We start from the raw sequence: 18,367 nt of genomic DNA, 5'->3' as shown, positions 1-18,367 counted from the left end.
ACATAGCATGATAACTAAAACATGTTAAATAGTTGAAAAACCTTATGTTGGGAGATGGGAACATTGCTTTCGTTTTTATTGAATTGGTTGATTTAAAATCTCTTGAAAAATACAATTGTATCAGAATAGAATTGAAAATACAGGAAAGAATAAAATCAAGATTAATTGAAAGGACTTTCATTTACAAGGAAATCATCATGTACGTACATTTTTCGAATGACAAATCTAACATTCAGGAGACCATCTATAATAGAATTTACGGTGTCCTCTTAAAACTTTAACTGTAAATCTATAATTGTCTATTAATGTGGTTCTCGGTATCCAAAAATACAGGCTTCAAACTGCTCCAATAGTACTTATCACGTTTTCTGTAACACCGAATTAATAGATAATACATTACATTCTGTTTCTTCAGTAAATTGCTGAATTTATTTCAGAGCTTTTATTATAAAAAGAAGATGTGGTATGATTGCCAATGAGACAACTGTCCACATGAGACCAAAATGACACAGAAATAACCATACGTACGGCCTTCGACAATGCGCAAAGTCCATACCGCATAGTCAGCTATAAAAGGCCCTGAAATGACAATGTAAAACAATTCAAACGAGAAAACTAACGGCCTAATTTATGTACAATGAACGAAAACCAGATGTGTAACACATAAACAAACGACAATCACTGAATTACAGTCTCCTGACTTGGGACAGGCACATACATAGAGAATGTGGCGGGGTTAAACATGTTAGCAGGATCACAACCCTCCCCTAACCGGGGACAGTGGTGTAACAGTACAACAAAAGAACGAACTATAAAAATCAATTGAAATAGGCTACACTCATCAGATCGATAAAAATACAAATACTACAAATACAAGTGGACGTGGCCAGTACATTGACATTTTTTTGTGTGGTAATTGTGTTGTTTTTATAATAAATTGTTATTCCTCCTAAACTGAGTTGTTGTTACTCTTTTAAAACAGAGAGGTGTAGTTATAGTCTCCGATGCCTTTCTAATCATGCGCTATTAAAATTGCACAGTCTATATAAAGATTAGACGAGTAGTGTTTTTTAATAAGATCTAAAATAAGGTAGTTACTTGCTGCAAGTTATTTATTTTCAATCGATGAGAATAGGGACCCCTCTTCTTCAAAATCTATAAATAGGTGTACGTCATATATAATTGTTATTTGGTAGTTTTACATTTTACACTATGTAAACATACTTTTCGCAGATATAAACAACAAATATGATACAAGTATGCACTGGGTGATATTCGAAAGCCATTCATTGTTTAAATAAAACTGATCTCTTTTTAGACATGTAGATATATTTTTACCTTTGAAAATTGATATTTGAATACAATTTTTCATTTATCTAACTATGTATTGCTACCAACAATCATAACACAGTTATGTATGACAGTCTTTTAAGCTTTTTCTATCATAATTTTTGGTTGTTTTTTAGTGATGGTCTGTTTTCCTAACATATCAAGAAACAAGTTGTTCAGATCAATGGGGTGATATGTTGATTGTCTTGGTTGGTTTAATTGGCTGATAAACTGAATGGCTGACTGTTTGCATAACGTAAAGACGTATATGTCATGATGAATAAATGTTTTTTTTTAGAGGCAACAGCAGTTTACCGCTGTTCAATAATCATAAATCGATTAATCGAAAACAACTCAGGGTCAGAAACCAACACCGAGGAAAAACATCAACTTTAAGAGAAAAAAAACGGATCAACAGAAACACTGCTACAAAAACACACACCGACATACATAGAAAAGAACTATTTGCTAACAACTGCCATATTCCTGATTTGGTGTCGTACATTTTATGAAAAATTGGTGATAGACCTGGTTTTATGACTAACTTCCCGCTTATATGGCATTGTTAAAATTCTGCTAAAATGATAACACTACGTGACAGTACAAACAAACGTCAGAACACTTAGAACAGAGAAAGACATAAATAAATAGAATAATAGTACATTACAACATGTAAACTGCAGAATAACAACAGACACCTCCCATTAATTTACGCCACCAAGACACCACAAACGAAATATAAACTGCGCGTCAAATGAATGGATCAACGTCACAAAAAGTGACGTATTTTTGTGACGTTTATATTATCACAGGTACATTTTTAAAACTTAGATTTGTTTTATTTATAGACACGTATACGAATATTGAATTGGGAATGAGTTTTTAAAGGTGTTATTTCATGTATTTTCTAATCGTGACCAAAATATTAAAATGAAACTTTGTTTGTAATGGTGTTATTACTTGTATTTTCAGGAACAGTTTCTATGTCGTAAACATGATAATAGGCAAAAATCCTGTTTAGATAATTTGATATATATGAACGTCAAATATTGCCATTATAAAAGTTTTACGTCAATCTAAGAGGTAAAAGTGAAGTTGCTATGAGAACAATATATCAACGGAGTTATTCAAATAAAAACATAAAGATGGAAGTGCAAATATTATCAGTTATATCAACAAATATGCGAAGTTTATATGAATAAATATATGAAGCTTGTGAACTGTTGTATGATAATTTTTGTTAAAGATATTATGTATTGAGAATTACATAAAAGGTATCTCCCTTTTTCCAAAGTCCGATATATGTTTCCTTTCTGTTAAATTCAATTATATTCGTGTTTCTGGCCTACGACCACAATTACTCTTCTCCTTTGCTACATTGCTTCTTTTGGTAAAAGTTAAATCAAATTAAAAGTTTGCACCGTTTCAAACATGAAATAAATGTAACTGCTTATATATAGAACATTATTAGTCTAAAAAAATATGCTTCTATGACAATCCATCAGTTCTTTTTTTGAGAGCCTTTTTAACATGCCAATGATAGGATTTGAATCATGTATAAATGACTAATACCGACTAAGGCTAATTTGAGAGGTTGTCGATCGGAGGGGTCCTGATCCCGAAATCCCGTGCTTAAAACCATGAAATCCCGAGATGCAGAATTTAAAGAAATTCTTATCCCGAAATCGAAAAATATATTCCCGGATCCCGTAAGGATCAATCCCCTAATCCCAAGCTTAAAAACACCCGATCCCGACGCCCCGAAAAAGCTCCTGCCTACCTCTAATCTCTACCTTACTTTCATTTTTGCCAAAATCACTATTTTCCCTTTTAACAATAAATTTTTATGCCCCAATTATGGGCACTATGTATTCTAGTCTGTGCATCCGTACGTTCGGTCGTCCGTTCGTCCGTCTCGTCCGTCTGTCCCACTTCAGGTAAAAGTTTTTGGTCGAGGTAGTTTTAGATGAAGTTGAGCATGTTTTACTTATTTTAATATATATGCAAGTGGTATGACCCTTCAACATTGTTCAATAGTAAACATTTCAAAGAAAACAGTAAACAGAATCAGGGACTTTCTATACTAACATAGAAATGGTCTGTCAGAATACCGATAGTCTCTATATATTAAAGTAGTATAATCGTAGTTTACATGTAGATAAACCCGAAAAATATTTGTCCTCACTAAGGAGGTATAATATATGTGATTTTTGCGATCTAAACACCATGATATGGAGAACGCTCTACGATTGGTTGTACTTGTGTCACATGTTTTACTTATTTTGATATAAATGCAACTGGAATGACCCCTTAAATAGTAAACATTTAAAAAAAAACAATAGACAGAATACAGAGAGTCTCTATATATTAAAGTAGTATAATCGTAGTTTACATGTAGATAAACGCAAAAAATAATTGTCCTCTCTAAGGAGGTATAATAGTTGTGGTTCTTGCGATCTAAACACCACGATATGGAGAACGCTCTAATTGGCTTATCTATTTTTCATTTTTGTTATCTATCATACGATTGGTTGTATTTGTGCAAGTTTCAAACCGGAAGTCTTATCTATGACTAAAAGTCAGTCTGATGACGGAATCATATCCGCACTCCTTTTTGTCGTTTTTCTCCAAAAATAACTCAATCTGAATAATCATAAGAATGGATGACAAATGCGACTATTCATGTTACCTATAGGACACAGAGGCATGATGATTAATTTATTGTGGAAGGAAGAGAAGCGACACACAAAATGAGGTCTTCTCGTTTAATAGTAAAGATAAGTGACGCCGACATCATTTATACATACAGACAAAGTTGCCACGATAACAACATGCCAAATCAATTGGCATTATATCGACATCTAAGGGAAATGCCTAAGATTTTTATGTGTTTGAAGTTCCACGACTTTCATTTAAAAGATTAGAAAGATTAAATTTTACTAGGCAATCAGATGTGAAGTAGCCAGAATCTGAATAATAAAAAAAACAAAGGATATGACATCAAACCAGTATATGCACATAAAAAACACAAAAAGCAAAGGAACAGTTCATGTATTGCTGTTATTCATCTCAAAGTCACAGTGATGCCTTCAACACGACGCAAAAAAAAATACACCGTACTGCAAGTTTAAAACGTTTAATAAAATATTTATTTGACTATGACTAAATCAGAATATGCTAGTTTGTAAATTAATGTGACAGTGCCCCAATTTAGATCATCTGTTAGATTATATACATATATATGTGATTTATAATATATATCTAACATTATTTAGGTTATCAGAAACAAACATCACCAAGATCACATCTCTGTCGATAGAAGAAGAAAACAATGTCAGAATGGGCTTGCTACCTACAGGAATATGTCCACGTGCGGCACGAACTTTGTCCGATGGCGAATTTGTCCAATCATGCTTGGATGCCTCACTGAAGAAAGAATTTAACAAACTGAATAACATGAACAAGAAAAAAGTCACAAACCAGCATCAGTGGAATCTGTTGTTCTCTTGATTGCCCGGTTAAGTTTCCAGGTATTTAGACATATAATGCACAATTAACACAATAGAAACCTGATTAATATCGATATACTGATACATGTAATATTTTACCAGCTTCAATACATCTCAATACAATTCTTAAGACACAGTTCTCCTTTTTAATTTCCTGTAACAGCATATATCTTCAGAGATGTTAAATTAAAACGGATCAATAAGCAATACAAACATCTCAATATTATCTCTAAGACACTAAATCTTTTATTTTGAAACAGTATATATCTTTAGAAAATCAAAGTAAAATATCATGATCTCATCACTTAATACATACATTGTATATTTTGATATTCTTAAATATTTGAAATCGACGGTCAATTTTACTATCAGTTTCGCTTCGAATCAAACTATGTAGGCAAATAATTATTATTACTTAAATATCTAAATAATACACACATAGATGTATTGGTACGAAATAATTTATTTGATGATGTAGTTGCACCTGGTGTTTCGGTTTCGGTTTATGTTACCTAGATATTATCCTCATCAGGTACCCTAGCCTGACAGCAAAATGATAAAAATAAATGAAGGTTTTGGGGAACTTTGGTATTTTAAAACACCCATGCAACCACGTATTGCATATTGTATGATAGGACCCAACAATATATTTTAGTGTTTCCGCAGTTAGGCATGGGTGAATTTTAAACATAATCAAATATGAAAATTATTGATATATATATATATAATTGAGAATGGAAATGGGGAATGTGTCAAAGAGACAACAACCCGACCAAAAAAAAAAAAACAACAGCAGAGGGTCACCAACAGGTCTTCAATGTAACGAGAAATTCCCGCACCCGGAGGCGTCCCTCAGCTGGCCCCTAAACAAATATATACTAGTCCAGTGATAATGAACGCCATACTAATTTCCAAATTGTACACAAGAAACTAAAATTAAAATAATACAAGACTTACAAAGGCCAGAGGCTCCTGACTCAAAAATGCGGCGGGGTTAAACATGTTTGTGAGATCTCAACCCTCCCCTATACCTCTAACCAATGTAGAAAAGTAAACGCATAACAATACGCACATTAAAATTCAGTTCAAGAGAAGTCCGAGTCTGATGTCAGAAGATGTAACCAAAGAAAATAAACAAAATGACAATAATACATAAATAACAACAGACTACTAGCAGTTAACTGACATGCCAGCTCCAGACTTCAATTAAACTGACTGAAAGATTATGATTTCATCATATGAACATCAGGCACAATCCTTCCCGTTAGGGGTTTAATATCATACCATCATAACATATATGAGAAGAACATAACCCGTGTCATGCCAACAACTGTTTTTTAGAATAAATGTGTTTAGTTCCGATGCAAAGACCTTATCAGTGACTCAATATTAACGCCAAAATATGCAATCTTTAATGACTTGACAACAGTATCGTAATTATATTCCTTCTTAATAAGTCTATTCAAAGGTTTTGTAAGGTTCTGAGGTGAATACTGACACCTTTGTGCTTTATAAAGAATATTTCCATAAAAAATTGGATGTGAAATACCTGAACGTATTAGAAGTCTGCATGTTGAGCTATATTTACGAATTATGTCTTTATAGCGATGATAAAATTTAGTAAATGTTTTGACTAGTTTTTGATATCGAAAACCCTGGTGTAATAATTTTTCAGTAATACATAAATTTCTCTCGTTAAAATCTAAAACATTGTTACATACTCGAGTGAATCGTACAAGTTGAGATATATAAACACCGTAAGATGGTGACAAGGGAACGTCACCATCTAAAAACGGGTAATTAACGATAGGAAATGAAAAATCATCCCTTTTATCATAAATTTTAGTATTCAGCTTTCCATTAGTGATATAGATATCAAGATCGAGAAAAGGGCAGTGGTCATTGTTAGTATTAGCTTTATTTAAAGTAAGTTCAACAGGATAAATTTCATTAATATACATACTGAAGTCGTCATTATTGAGAGCCAAAATATCATCCAAATATCTAAAAGTATTATTAAATTTGTTTATCAGATGTTGTTTCGATGGGTCTTTGCTTATTTTTGTCATAAATTGTAACTCATAACAATACAAAAACAGGTCCGCAATAAGTGGTGCACAGTTAGTCCCCATTGGAATTCCGATAATCTGACGATATACGGAATCCCCAAAGCGAACAAAAATGTTATCTAGTAAAAATTCAAGGGCATATATAGTATCAAAGCATGTCCAATTAACATAGTTTTTTTGTTTATTGCTACTAAAAAATGACCTAAAAGAGTTTGAACATATATATTCACATATATATATATACATTATGTACACAGCCATGTATCACCATCATTGATGGCGATCCGATGGATACATCTGTCGTAGAGTTGTCACTGACTCACACGTATATAATATATATATATATATATATTGATATTTAAATTTTTCATCCATAAATCTGATTTAGTAGGGTTATGGTAAAGGACGATTAAAATCGATCTTTCGCAAGTTATTTCAGTCACAATCTGCAGGAACTGATTGACCGATACGATGACTTTACGTCTCAATTCACATGTGGCATATTTTTACACCTATGGTGAATGTGTACATATTTTTTAATTCAAAATCTATGTACTAAAACCGTGGTAGCAGGCTGAGTTAAATCATTGGTAACATTGTTAATTGATACCAATAGTGGTATACATATATTCATTGGTAGCATGACAATCTCCTTCTCTCAACAGGTAATAAGAATTCAACAAATAAGAAAGATTTGCTAAGTTTCAATATTTACTCAAACATATAAATATTTCAATTCAGTATAACTATATAACAATAAGCAAAAACATCCCAATGAGCGACTTAAAATAATGTAGGACTCCCACCTCCCTTGTTAGAAGTATCTACGGGCGTATTAATTATGAACTTTACGGACGTGGTATTTCGTTATTTGCGTGTGAACTAAGTTAATAATGTCACAGGTCAGGTCAGGTAAAAAATCTGTGCAGAGTAGTTTGCGGGACGTACCAATTATAACAATACGTAATGATACAAGGTTGAGACGACTGTGGCTTTGTTTCCCTCGTTGAATAAATAATCAGGTAATGTATATGCTGGTATCGGGTCCAGAATCTAAACGCACAACCCGTAAAACGCCTTTCTTATACTTAAGTCCCACCAAAATCAGTGGGACTCTAAGAGAAGCCATTGGTCTAAATCTGGGGGAAGCTGCGCATCGTCATTCGTCCAATCTCGGGTCAGTTGTTCACCACAAATGCATTCTAAATCAAAGATGGCGGATTACGTTGGAAAGAGAAAATAGAGGGCTTACGGGAAAATGAGCTAAACTAACACTTATTAAAATGGGAAAATAGCAGTAAGTACAATATATTTCCCTTGCTTAGAGGTGAGAAGGGGTGACAAAGGTTATCTTTATATCTTTAGTCTATAAGTTTGCAAAATGTAAATATCGCTATACATAATTATGTTTCCTCTAAAACATCAAGATTCTGTTTACTCTTCTCTTTTGACCGATGTTCCATATTCTGATACATTTGACATTACTTTGATGATAACATTACTTAGAAACCTGACAAATTTGTTCCCTCCACATGGTGGATATGGCTGCCTACCTAAAGCCATTGAGAAAACACCTGATTCTGATTTGGCGAGGATTAAGTATTACAGAATTACTTAGCCAATCTAGATGACGCAAAGGTAGATAAAGGCAACAGAAGTATACCGCTGTTCGAAATTCATAAATCGATTGAGAAAAAACAAATTCGGGTTACAAACTACAATTGAGGCAAAACACATCGACTATAAGAGGAGAACAACGACCCAACAGAAACACTAAAATGCAACACACAAAGAAACGAACTATAAGATAACAGTTGCCATTTTTCTGACTTGGTACAGGACATTATAAGAAAAAATGGTGGGTTGAACCTTGTTTTGTGGCTAGCCAAACCTCCCGTTTTAATGGCAATGTTATGTTAAATATGACAACATAACATGACAGGACTACAATACAAATAAATGGAAGAACATACAGGACAGAGAAACACACAAATAAACAATACAATAGAACATTACGACAAAGGTATCAGGCTTATAATTTAATACGCCAGATGCGTGTTTCATCTACACAAGACTCACCAGTGACGCTCAGGTCAAAATAACAAAGAAAGCCAAACAAAGATGAAGAGCATTGATGACCTAAAATTCCAAACGTTGTGCCAAATATGGCTAAGGTTATCTGCCTGGGATAAGACAATCCTTAGTATTTAGAATAATTCATATTTTTGCAAACAGTAAATTTATAAAAATGACCATATAATAGATATACATGTTGACACCGAAGTGGTGACTAACTACAGAATAAAAACGAATATGTAAAACAACCAAGATCAGCACATAAAAACAGCAAAGCCGAACAACTCATTGTATGTCAGCCGAATTGATCGACGCACAAGCGTGACGTCACAGGTAAATTTCTAAGCAATTCCAAAAAATAGGCTAGAATTCAAGATTAGATACTGATATTACATGTATTTAATAACAATGAATATTAAAATACTTATTAAAATAGAAATGTGTTAGTAATTAGATAATTAGTTGTATTATCTAGCTATGTCGGTATTTCTTCTAAATCAAACTGAAAACCAAATACATAGTGTAAGTTTAGTTAACCCATACTGAAATCTTATAAATGAAATGGACGATAAATTATCTTTACCCTCACACACGAATAGAACAGAAAAAAGTAAGAAGTAGACAATACTTTTTTCACCCCTGCCTGGGAAGACAGCAGTGAGGTTTGTTTTATTAAAAAAAATTATATACGTTTGTTTAAGTTTAAAGATGTTTCAAAATAATTTCGGTGTGTTTATACCACAGCTGAAATCTATTATCATAAAGTTACGTAATTATTTACCCTGCAGTCTGTCAGGGCAGAATAGTCCCGAAGGGTACATAGTTACGTACATAATGTTTATGGAGTCTTTTCACAAAAACAACAAATTTCAAAAGTGAATCTTTTGAAATTTTATTATGAAAAATATGATTTATTTATAAAATTGAATTGGCTTAAAAAATCAATTCAAGTAACTGAGTTTACTCTTTGTTCAGTTACTTGTGATTTGTTTCTTCCTTTTATACTTTTGTTAGAACCTTGTATAAGATAACTGACTTGACCGACTAAAATCGACAAAATGCAAAGGATTTGGTTGAATAAATTTGACCTAAATCTGCTGACAAACGTATTTTATACCGTATAATCATTGTTAATTATAATTTAACTATACATTGATATTTTAGGAACAATAATTTAAACTATCTTTATATATTTTAGGCTATAGGTATATTAGGTGGGTCATCTATGAAGCAGCAATGTGATCAGTTAAAGACGAAGGTACTTGATCAAACAAATAAAGACATTATTCTGGAAATTAGATATTCAAGAAATGAGATTCAGGACTTGAAACAGTCATTAGAGAATCTTAAAAAAAATACATGTGGAGAATGAATCAAAGAATGATACAAGTAAGTATTAGTTAAATTCCGGTTGACAGACGAAAAGAAGTTTGCAATGCCCTTTTTAATGCATTAGCTGAATAGATCATGTTCTATACCTGTTCTCTTGAAATAATGTGTCTTGAATCTCTATCAAACCAACTTGGCAGTTAATGCTAAAACAAAACGTATGGTTATCATAAAAAAAATGTAATTAAACTTTTTTTAAATCCAGTACACAGGGCATTTATACTAACGTTAATTTCTCGTGAATTTAGATTCATATGAATGACTGGTTTTGCTAGATTGTTACGTAATTTCTGTTTTATTTGTATTTTATGCTTAAATTTTATAATGTTTAAAATTTTAACCATTTATTGAGAACTTTTGTGTTGTCTTTTTTTATATATAGTCCTTGATTACCTGCTTCCAGTGTTGATATTAATGTTATACACCTGTTTTGTATCAACTACTTTCCCTTTTAAGCATACTTCACTCTGCAACGTGTCATAAATACATAAAACGCGTATTTAAAGAAATATCTAACTCCAAGTTTAATTGACAAATGTAAGCGCTCAAGTTTATCAACAAACAGAATCATTGGTTAAGTGTCCATATCTAAATGTTTGGAAGTTAAATGTTACCTACTTTTATCATCTTAAAACAGTGTTTACGAGAAAGAATATATGATGCAACCTCATGTTTTATTATCAAATAACTGATAATTTTCATTGGGTGTAAAAAGAGGAAATTATGATCTCATCGATTGTGTTTATAAAGAAATATGTTTATTTGTGAAAGACCTCTGCTGTGTTTGGAAATATTTTTATATATTTATTGTTTTAGTCACCATCACTACATTTGTTTTGATGTACCATGATGTTTGATATTCATCACTGTGGTTATTCAGAACTATTCTTTAGTTTTAATCGCGTGTTTAATTACTGTCTTAAGTTTAGTTTTATTTAGCTATATATTTTTATTCAAGCAAGCGGTAATTCAATCATTACTTTCAATATAAATATATTGACAGATAAACCAGGATATTCTCATGTATTCATAGTATCACTGTGTTAAATTAGAAAGGTATATCTTAATTTAACCTTTTGTTTAATTATTGTGACTATGTTTTTATAACAAAATGATTTATTAGGTATATGATTCATAACTGCCAATATATTAATATTGACTTAAAATTTGAAATGACAGTTTGAATAAATAATATTACTGTTACGTAAATTTATAAAAATATATTTTGTATTATTTTCCTAAAGTTTTATACGTGTCATTGTGTTTTCCTAAAAAATATCTATGTAATATGTATTTAATGACGTGTCACTGTCTTTTCAAATACTGCAAGCTATATTCGTTTAAGCGCGCGTTTAATGAAGATCAATATGTTTATATTGACATTTTTAAAAATTAACTTTTGTTTAAATATTATTATTGTTTATAATCACAAGTTGGTAATTTTATTTTACTTTATTTCTAATGAAAAAAGTAAAAAATACAAAAATACTTTTTTTTTCAACTTTAAATATTTTATTCCACTACTGGTTGTGAACAATGTCCCTTAGCGATAAAACAATGACGCTAAGGTTCCTCCCTGTATTGTTAATTGCTAATGAAACCAGGGGATTTGATTAGCAAAATATATCTTATATTTACAAATACATAAATACTGAACTCCGAGGAAAATTTAATTGGAAAGTCCCTAATCACATGGCAAAATAAATGACAAAACACATCAAAAACGAATGGACAACAACTGTCATATTTCTGACTTGGTACAGGCATTTTCAAATGTAGAAAATGGTGGATTGAACCTGGTTCTACATCGCTAAGCCGCTCACTTGTACGACAGTCGCGTCAAATTTATTAATATTGATAATGATGCATGAACAAAACAAACAGACACAATCGGTAAAAATGTCACAATTAAAGGTAACTAGAGGCTCTTAAGAGCCTGTGTCGCTCACCTTGGTCTATGTGAATATGAAACGAAGGACATAGATGGATTCATGACAAAATTGTGTTTTGGTGATGGTGATGTGTTTGTACATCTTACTTTACTGAACATTCTTGCTGCTTACAATTATTTCTATCTATAATGAACTTGGCCCAGTAGTTTCAGGGGAAAATGTTAGTAAAAATTAACAAATTTTATGAAAATTGTTAAAAATTGACTATAAAGGACAATAACTCCTTAGGGGGTCAATTGACCATTTTGGTCATGTTGACTTATTTTTAGGTCTTACTTTGCCGTACATTATTGCTGTTTACAGTTTATCTCTATCTATAATAACATTCAAGATAATAACAAAAAACAGCAAAATTTCCCTAAAATTACCAATTCAGAGGCAGCAACCTAACAACGGGTTGTCTGATCCATCTGAAAATTCCAGAGCAGATAGATCTTGACCTGATAAACAATTTTCTCTAAATGCTTTCGTTTTTGAGTTATAAGCCAAAAACTACATTTTACCCCTATGTTCTATTTTTAGCCATATCAGCCATCTTGGTTGGTAAGCCGGGTCATCAGACACATTTTTTAAACTAGATACCCCAAAGATGATTGTGGCCAAGTTTGGATTAATTTGGCCCAGTAGTTTCAGAGGAGAAGATTTTTGTAAAAGATTGCTAAGATTTACGAAAAAATGTTAAAAATTGACTATAAAGGGCAATAACTCCTAAAGGGGTCAACTGACCATTTTGGTCATGGTAACTTATTTGTAAATCTTACTTTGCTGAATATTATTGCTGTTTACAGTTTATCTCTATCTATAATAATATTCAAGATAATAACAAAAAACAGCAAAATTTCCCTAAAATCACCTATTCAGGGACAGCAACCCAACAACGGGTTGTCCGATTTATCTGAAAATTTCAGAGCAGATAGATCTTGACCTGATAAACAATTTTACATCATGTCAGATTTGCTCTAAATGCTTTCGTTTTTGAGTTATACGCCAAAAACTGCATTTTACCCCTATGTTCTATTTTTAGCCATGGCAGTCATTTTGGTTGTATGGCCGGGTCATCGGACATTTTTTAAAACTAGATACCCCAAAGATGATTTTGGCTAAGTCTGGATTAATTTGGCCCAGTAGTTTCAGAGGAGAAGATGTTTGTAAAAGTTAACGACGGACGACGACGACGGACGCCAAGTGATGAGAAAAGCTCACCTGGCCCTTAAAAGTCTAATTCGGTAGGTCATATAAGTCTATCTAAGGTTGAATTTCAACTATCCCTGACTTCTGTTTTATTATCATAATTGAGTTTTTTTCTTCAATTTTGAACTTTAGAGAGCGATTTATAAATTCAGCAAAGCATTGCTACAACCTTGGTAGAAATTATAGAAACAAATATTGATGGGACTGCATTGGCTTATCCATAGAACTTTAAATTGTGTAAAAGAAGATTGAGTCTGTGGTGAAAATCAAACAAAAGATAATTCAGGTGACAAAATAAAGGTCCGTTAATGACTAATCTGAATAATTTTCGTGCAACTTACTGAAATATGTACATTCTACTTTCATAGATAATGCAAATTATCTCCAAGTTAATACAATATTAAAGAGCTTGCATTTCCTATCATAATTTTCATGATAGACGGTTGTTGCTACAAGGACGCTATAAATGCCTGTACCAAGTCAGGAATATGACAGTTTTTTTTTTCATTCGTTAGATGTGTTTGAGCTTTTGATTTTGCCGTCCTATAAAAGGCTTTCCGTTTTGAATTTCCCTTGGAGTTCTGTATTTTTGTTTTTTTTTACTTTGAATATGGAGTTTCAAGTGATAAAGTTGAAATGGTCATTTTCACAATTTAACTGACACCATTACAAGTTAGTTGAACGTTATGGAATATCTGCTTCACAAATGACGACGGGTGTGTTCGAATTATAACCGCAATCCTGTCTTCCCCCTCTCGATTTGATCTACCAAATTAGTCTTACTATCGAGTGTGGGCAACACGTTGGGTGCCAAATGAGGAGCAAGTCTATTCACCATTCCGGAGCACCTAAGATCACGATCGGTTCTTGGTGGGATTCTTGTTGCACAATCTTATTTATTTGTTGTGTTTTATAGACTATTTTTGTGTCATTTGGTCTCTTGTGAAGAGTTGTCTCATAGGCAATCATATCACATCTTCTTATTTTCATATTGTTTCCTTTCTGATTGTTTGATTTTGATTTTTTTTTTTTTTTTGGCATTGTCAATTCATATTTTGATTTAATTTAAAAGGTGTGGCTCACTTGCAAAGAGGAAATCAATATATATTTTTTGACTTTGATTATCCGTTTAGTATCTGTCGACTCTTTTTTACTAATGAACGCAATGAAAATGTTTGTACTTATGGTTTATATGATATTTCGAGCACATCCTTCGCAATATAAAGTATATATCTTCCAAATGAATCTCCCATTTACCTGTAAACCCGGCAAATTCGTTCTTTGATTATTATTGAGGTATGCATTTTTCTGCTTTCCCGCTGTTTTTTTTTTCGAGCAAGTAGTTATTTTCAAATTATAATTAACATATCATTGTAGTGCATTCTTCAAGATACACACACTAAGCTATCTTTTTTCATGCATAAAAAAGCAAGAAATGATGCGAAAGAAATGTATTCGTGGTATTATATCTTTATACACTTAAACAGTGGTCAGATGCGATTCCTTTAGGTTTTTATAAATATGTATTCATAAAATTTAGAACATTGGAGAACTACTATCGCGTTTGATTGAATTCGAGTAGGTATCTCATAATTAAAATGTTGTGTTACATTTGAACAAGACTAATGCACTGTACTTGTATATGTATCAATTACATCGAATGAGTCCATGAGTGAGTATCTTTTATTATGCTCCGGAAATGATTCAACATGTCAAGATCGTCTCTGGTAAAATGTAATAGTGTATGTATGAGCGTAGGTTAAAGAAATGTACCTCTAGAGTATTTCTAGTAAAGTGAGTTTAATATTGGGGGCCCCACAACATTAAAACATGATTTTATTAAACGTCGATAAAATGTTTTATATAAATAGCATTCCTATAATGGAAAAAATAACTCAATCTTTGTTTTGCCATTACAGTGTGAATTAAAGAAAATGTTGGGTACACACCAATGATCAGGACAAAGACATATAATGATTAACATACAATTTTCAACAATTGACTATAAAATTTGCGACAATTGACTATACAATATGTCAACAATTGACTATACAATATTTCAATCTCTAAATTGAGTCTTAAAAGTTGTGAATAAATTAGCAGATACTACGAAAACTTTACTTTTAACAACACATTTTCAAACTTACGAATAAATGCACATTACAAAAAAAGTTAAATAACAAAAATACCGAACTCAGAGGGAAATTCAAAATGGAAAGTCCTTATCAAATGGCAAAATCAAAAGCTCAAAGACATCAAACGAATGGTAAACAACTGTCATATTCCTGAATTGGAACAGGTATTTCCTGAGGTAGAAAATGGTGAATTATGTCTGTTTTTATAACTAGCTAAACCTCTCACTTGTATGACAGTTGCATAGAATTCCATTATATTGACAAGTGCGAGCGAAGCAAACAGGCTTTGCTAATTGTTGAAGGCCGTACAATGATCTATAGCTGTTAATTTCTTTGTCATTTGATCTCTTGTGGAGAATTGGCAATCATATAACATCTTCTTTTTTTATATATAATAGATAACAACGTAAAAAAATCGGTGGACAGCAGTCAACATGTAATATAATCTTAACTGAGGGTACTCTCAGATCTGTACCTAGTGTCTTTTTGTTGTTGAGATGTACAAGTACCCGACCAAGTTCACTTGTATTATTGTCCATCTGATGAGTTAAGCCTTTTTCAATTGATTTTTATAGTTCGTTCTTATGTTGTACTGTTATACTAAGGATTTTCTTGTCCCAGGAATAGATTACCTTAGCCGTGTTTGGCACAACTTTTTGAAATTTTGGGTCCTCAATGCTCTTCAACTTTGTACTTGTTTGGCTTTACAACTAGTTTGATCTGAGCGTCACTGATGAGTCTTATGTAGAAGAAACGCGCGCCTGGCGTAATAAATTATAATCCTGGTACCTTTGATAACTATACCACTGTCCCAGGTTAGTGGGAGGGTTGGGATCCCGCTAACATGTTTAACCCCGCCACATTCTGTATGTATGTGCCTATCCCAAGTCAGGAGCCTGTAATTCAGTGGTTGTCGTTTGTTTATGTGTAACATATTTGTTTTTCGTTCATTTTTTGTACATAAATAAGACCGTTAGTTTTCTCGTTTGAATTTTTTCACATTGTCATTTTGGGGCCTTTTATAGCTGACTTTGCGATAGGGCCTATGCTCAATGCCGTACAGTGACCTATAATTGATAATTTCTGTGTCATTTTGGTTTCTTGTGGAGAGTTGTCTCATTAGCAATCATACCACAACTTCTTTTTTTATATTAATCTCTTAATCTCTATAAAAACAAATAACTATTTCAACAAAGAAAAATGTTGAAAATGGCATATAGACAATATACATGAGCAAAAATGAAGGGCAAAATGAGATGAAAACCATTAACGAAGTACCTGCCTTTAGACAGACACCTCAACAGATTTTAATTTGATTTGACTTTGAATAGTTTTGACAGAGCTCAACCCACTATTTTCCGCTCGATCATTTAACATATAAAATGTAATTGAAATAACATTCACTAAAACCTCAGTCAATGAAATAACATTCACTAAAACATCAGTCAATGAAATAATAGATAAACAAAACACAAACGCAATATAAACTATAATAAACAATACCGTATCAAAAAGTGCACGCAGTTACTGGTATAACAGCATGCCATCGTACATTGGTGACTGTACAGTAAAACAACAAAACGTTGTACAAAATACAGGAGAACGAGACCATGTGTATTGCACAGAACAAGCCATTAGAGAATTTCAATGCTGATAAGCAAACCATACGTTTTTAAGTTCATTCTTATCTAGATTCTGAGAAACAATGGTGCAATCAATAATGTACCATGTCAACAAACTCTAATATATAGATTTGAATTTTTTACAGTTCGAAAAAAAAAAATAGTCTGCAATCTTTAGTGGTTAATGATAAACTTATATTTAGCATGTTTTTGAATCCTAATTTGTCGGTCAACATGTTTCGACTGAAGCCATCGATGTAACCTTACCTTTGAATTGAAGCGAAAGCTTAAAAGAAATTATTTGCCAGTTTGTTTATATAAATAATTTGCTATGTAAGACCCAACATTTTATTTGGATTAAATGATTTCGATATTCAGTAGCTGGAGATACGTTGACAGTTTTATTGAACTCTATTTTTAGATTTCGCAGTTGCGGATGCAAAGAACGGACAAACAAAGAGACATTCAAAAAGTATTCAAATGTCTAAAAACAAAAATAGAATACCGTATATCGGGGTTTTTTCGCGATATCATGACAAAATGGGCAGGTTATATTTTCACTGTGAATAATTGTCGCTGAATGGGAAAACTCAAGCAAAAATATAACTATATTGCATGGTTAAAGAAGTAAACAACAAAAACTTTATTAACTGACAGGTGATCGATCACAAATGAATACGAGTAAAACGAACGAAAATACACAATTTAATTTACAGAAATTCTAAGGAACGTTAATTATGCTCATTGGGGCATGTTAAACTTTAAAGGTCTTGACCATTACAAATATCCATGTAAACAATGGTAAAGGTGATTTGTTTGTATTCTATTTTTTATATTAAATGTCTATTGTTTGGGTTATGACATCAATCAATACAATAGATCGTCCATCATAAACATCTGATTGCGGTGTTGTCAAAAGGTGTGACACATAGGTTAATCCAATTTAATTATTATGAAAACAGGGATTTTAATTGCTTACGATCATTCTTGTAATCTGTCGAACAACACAAAAGACTCAGATTTTGGTAAATCTTGGAATATGCAGGAAAATTTACTTGGGGTCAAATTTTCGCGTTTCTTTACCTTCCGCGAAAA

This window comes from Mytilus galloprovincialis, chromosome 5 (genome assembly GCF_965363235.1).
Source record: "Mytilus galloprovincialis chromosome 5, xbMytGall1.hap1.1, whole genome shotgun sequence".
Taxonomy (NCBI): Eukaryota; Metazoa; Mollusca; class Bivalvia; order Mytilida; family Mytilidae; genus Mytilus; species Mytilus galloprovincialis.
Note: the sequence above shows the minus strand (reverse complement) of the source record.